Raw genomic sequence first — 5,244 nt, 5'->3', positions numbered from 1 at the left:
ACTCCTCCACTGAAAACTTCAAGCCACTGAAGTAGGGTTAAGAAACCCGACATCGCGATCTGGCAACAAAGATGACCACTTACGGTGAAGTCATCACCAAATTGACAAAAGAGAATAGGACTATTATCCGAGAGAAAGAGAATTTTCTTAAGAAAGTAGTCAACATTGAACTGACTATCACGTTTAACCAGATATATATATATATATATATATATATATATATATATATATATATATATATATATATATATATATTATATATATATATATATTATATATATTATATATAAGCCCCCTACTCGCCGCTCCCACAACATAAAACAGATAAGAGTAGCCAAAAGAGAGGTCAATTTCGGATTGAGAGGTGTCTTGATACACTCTTCTTGAAAGAGGTCAAGTCATAGCCAGGAAGAAATACAGACGAAGGAAGGCAGCTCCAGAGTTTACCAGTGTAAGGGATGAAAGAGTGAAGTTGCTGGTTAACTCTTGCATAAGGTGTTTGACCAGTATAGGAATGGGCTAGAGAGGACAGTGGAGTGCAGTGGGGCCGCGGGAGGGGAGGAGGCATGCAGTTAGCAAGTTCAGAAGAGCAGTCAACATGAAAATATCGATAGAAGATAGAGAGGCAACCTGGCGGCGGACTTTAAGAAGTAGGAGACTATCAGTAAGAGGAGGAGAGCTGATGAAACGAAGAGCCTTTAGACTCCACTCAGTCCATGAGAGCTGTGTGAGTGGAGGCCCCCCCCACCCCACCCCCAACACACACACATGAGATGCATACTCCATACGATGACGGACAAGGCCCCTATAAATGGAAAGCATATGTGCTGGGGAGAAGAACTGGCGAAGACGATACAGAACACCCAACCTCGAGCAAGCTGATTTAGTGAGAGAAGAGATGTTAAGTTTCCAGTTGAGATTTTGAGCTAATGATAACCAAGGATATTTAGTGTTTAATACGGTGACAGATGAGTATTATAGAAGAATAGGGGATAGTTGTTTGAAAGACTGTGTCGAGTTGATAGATGGATAAATTGGTTTTTTGAAGCATTGAAGGACACAGGGTTCCATTTACCCCAATCGGAAGTGATAGCAAGGTCTGAGGTTAAGCGTTCTGCATGTATTATTGAGTCTTGTAATTCCTGTTGAGAGGGTCTTCTTTTGAAAAAAGTTGAATAATGCAGAGTGAAGTCGTCAGCGGATGAATGGATAGGAGAGTTTGTTTGCGGTTCAGTTCTGGTCACCCTACTATAGAATGGATATCAAAATGTTAGAATCGGTGCATAGGAGGATGACTAAGATGATTCAGGGGTTGAGAAACTTGCCATACGAGGAAAGACTCAAACAGTTAAACTTGCATTCTCTAGAAAGGCGAAGGGTGCGTGGAGACATGATCGAGGTTTATAAATGGATGAAGGGCTTTAATAAGGGAGACATTCATAAGGTTTTGTTGGTAAGAGAACCGGGTAGGACACGAAGTAACGGGTTTAAACTGGATAAATTCAGATTCAACAGGGACATAGGCAAAAATTGGTTTACTAACAGGGTGGTGGATGAGTGGAATAGGCTTAGCAGTCATGTGGTGAGTGACAATACAATTGTCACATTCAAAAATAGACTAGATAAATTCATGGACAGCGATATTAGGTGGGGTTAGATACACGGGAGCTTAGGGTCAAAGGAGCTGCCTCGTACAGGCCTACCGGCCTATTGCAGACTCCTGCGTTCTTATGTTCTTATGTTATGGAAAGAAGATCATTGATGAATAACAGGAAGAGAGTGGGTGATAGGATAGACCCCTATGGAACACCACTGTTAACAGGTTTAAGGGAAGAACAGTGACCGTCTTCCACAGCAGAGATAGAACGGCCGGAAAGGAAACCGGAGATAAAGGAACAGAGAGAGGGATAGAATCCGAAAAAGGGCAGTTTAGAAAGCAAAGACTTGTGCCAGACTCTATCGAAAGCTTTCGTTATGTCTAGCGCGACTGAGAAAGTTTCACCGAAACAGCTAAGAGAGGATGACCAAGAGTCAGTTAAAAGAGCAAGAAGATCGACAGTAGAGCGCCCCTTGCGGAATCCATACTGGCGATCAGATAGAAGGTCAGAAGTGGAAAGGTGATTTTGAATCTTCCGGTTAAAGATTGAGTCAAAAGCTTTAGATGGACAGGAAAGTAAAGCTATAGGGCGGTAGTTTGAAGTACTGGAGCTGTCACCTTCTTAGGCACAGGCTGTATGAAGGCGTACTTCCAGCAGGAAGGAAAGATAGATGTTGATAGGCAGAGGCGAACGAGTTTGACCAGGCAGGGTGTCATCACGGATGCACAGTTTTTAAGGAGAATAAGAGGCACTCCACGAGGTCCACAAGCCTTCTGCGAGTTAAGGCCAGAGAGGGCATAGAAAATATCGTTTTTAAGAGTCTTAATAACAGGCATAAAGGAGTCAGAAGGGGGATGAGTAGGAGGAATATGCCCAGAATCGTCCAGAGTGGAGTTTTTACAGAAAGTTTGCGAAAAGAGTTCAACCTTAAATATAGATGAAACGGCGGTGCTGCCGTCAGAGTTAAGGTGAGGAGGGAAAGATGAAGAAGAAAAATAGGAGGAGATGTTTTGGGCTAGATGCCAGAAATCCCGGGAAGAATTAGAAAAAGCAAGGTTTTGACATTTTCTATTAATGAAAGATGTTTTGGTAAGTCGAAAAATAGATTTGGCACGATTCCGGGCGGAAATGTAAAGATCATGGTTAGCGGGAGTTCGAAGGCTCTGGTATCTTTTGTGAGCTGCCTCTATCTTTGACAGCACGAGAACAAGCGTGATTAAACCAAGGCTTTTTAGCATGAGGAGTAGAGAAAGTACGTGGAATGTATGCCTCCATTCCAGAGACAATCACCTTTGTGATGCGCTGGGCACACACAGAGAGGTCTCGCTCCTGGAAGCAATAATCATTCCATGGGAAATCGGAAAAGTACATCCTCAGGTCGTCCCACCGAGCTGAAACAAAATGCCAGAAGCATCGCCTCTTCGGTGGGTCCAGAGGGTGTACGGTGGCGATAGGACAGGATACAGAAATAAGGTTGTGATCGGAGGAGCCCAACGGAGAGAACAGTTTGACACAGTAAGCGGAAGGGTTTGAGGTAAGGAATAGGCCTGGTATGTTGGGCCGGTCTCCAAGACGGTCGGGAATACGTGTAGGGTGCTGAACCAACTGCTCTAGATCGTTGAGGAGAGCAAAGTTGTAGGGTTGTTCACCAGGCTGGTCAGTGAAAGAGGATGAAAGCCAAAGCTGATGGTGAACATTGAAATTTCACAAGATGGAGATCTCAGCGAAGGGAGAGTGGGTCAAGATGTGCTCCACTTTGGAGTTTAAGTAGTCAAAGAATTTTACATAGTTAGGAGAGTTAGGTGAGAGATCAGCACATATGTATTTAGTAATAGAATGACAATGAAGTCTTAGCCAGATGGTGGAAAATTCTGAAGATTCAAGGTCGTGGGCACGAGAGCAAATGATGTTGCGCACGTAAGCGCAACATCCAGCTTTGGATTGAAATTTAGGATAGAGATAGTAGGAGGGAAGTAGAGTAGAGTAGAGTAGAATAGAGTAGAGATTGATGTCAGTAGCCTCAGAAACCTGTGTTTCGGTGAGGAAGATAAGGTGAGGTTTAGAGGAGGAGAGATGGTGAATGAAAATTAGAACAAAGACCGCGAATGTTCCAGAAATTGATATGAAAGAGATTCGAGGAGTTATCAAGACACCTCTCAAGTCGGCAGCCAGAAGAGATTCCTCCCTGGGGGAATTCGTGCCCCCCCCCACCCCCCTACCCCCAGGCGCGGAATCCGAGGCAGTGTTATGGTGCGCCATTTTTAATTTTTTTTTATTTTGGGAAAAGGTATGTATGTTGTGTGGATAGAGGGAGGATCTGCCTTTAGAGAGCATGCTGAACTACTCTCAGGTGTTGATGAGACAATAGGGAAACGGTTAGTGAGGACATGGGAATGGTTGTGGACTGAAATTCTACTGGTGGACATAAATGAAACGAAATGAAATGTCATCTTCACAAACTTCCAATCGACCAATCTGCCGCTCCAAAATAACTTTTCTAACTCAAAACGGCTAAATCACTGATAAAAAAAAAAAAAAATAGCAAAAGCAGACCTAAAGAGTTAGGAATTGTTGTTGACCTCAAAATCAGGCTATAATTCAAATTAGTTTGAGGCTATGACACGCGTAACGTAGAGATACATTACTGGCCTTGACGGATTAATGAGCAAGACGATCAAAATCTGCTCACTCAAGAAGAGAACGTCAGTCAGAACCAGTCGCAACAACAAATGTTTTCACTTTCCAAAACGATAAGTTATAGCGTACGGTGTACCTACGATGTAAAACTCTTTGTAACGTTGGAACGCCGTAAGTTAACTAAATTTTGAACTGTATTATTACACACGTAGTCAACCAACAGCTTTTTGTTAGAAAAACACCCGTACTATTCAGTCACGAATATGCATGGCTTTTCCTAGCGCACCTACAGTTAGCGGAACTAAATTTAGTGACATCATATTTGTCCATAAATGTTTGCAAAAGTAAGGGTAAAGGTAAAGGTGAGTGCATACTCTATAGCTACGCGTGGCTGCAGTGCTCACCTCCGATCCATTGGCCTTATGAGCCTGCGGTAGGTAAGAACCTGTTACCCCTGGACAAGGGCAAATGTGAAATCCGGGATTGCCACAGTTTAACTTCCCCAGGTTTGCTCATGTACCTATTCATGTGGAACGCTTCACCATTTTGCGTGTCATCCTTGCGCAGGGGCCATGTTAACCTTCTCTGTATCGTTCCAATTTTAGTATATGTATCGCCGAAGCGAGTAGCGGAAACAATAATCCGGTAAGGCAAATGTTTCCTTGGTTAATAAGCCGATGAATGGTTAGTGAAACCTTGCCATTCACCGGGTATTACAAACACGTCAACAATGCAGTGATAACGCAATCTTCATGGATGATGCGCTGCGTGACCTCATCTTGTTTTCGAAGTCAAAGGTGACAGTGAAGAAAAGGGTTAAGGGGATGTCTCCATAGCTAAAGGTTAACTTATGAAAATCCATCGATAGACCTCCTTGTTTTTTATCGTTATTATATTGAAAAAAAAACAATATTGTATGTGACTACCAAAAAAAAAAAAAATGGGGATAAAACTTACCAGCTGAATGCCTAAAAAAAAGATATACGGGATGCAGACTGTGAAAAAAAAT

At 42.8% G+C, this 5,244-nt stretch overlaps 1 pseudogene; it reads right to left on the bottom strand.

The window, feature by feature from the left end:
• Positions 1–4,757: 4,757 nt before the first annotated feature.
• Positions 4,758–4,871, bottom strand: LOC126992909 (U6 spliceosomal RNA; annotated as a pseudogene).
• Between the last annotated feature and the right edge of the window lie 373 nt (positions 4,872–5,244).

This window comes from Eriocheir sinensis, unplaced genomic scaffold (genome assembly GCF_024679095.1).
Source record: "Eriocheir sinensis breed Jianghai 21 unplaced genomic scaffold, ASM2467909v1 Scaffold518, whole genome shotgun sequence".
NCBI classification, from domain to species: domain Eukaryota; kingdom Metazoa; phylum Arthropoda; class Malacostraca; order Decapoda; family Varunidae; genus Eriocheir; species Eriocheir sinensis.
This window is presented reverse-complemented; position numbering and strand designations above follow the sequence as displayed.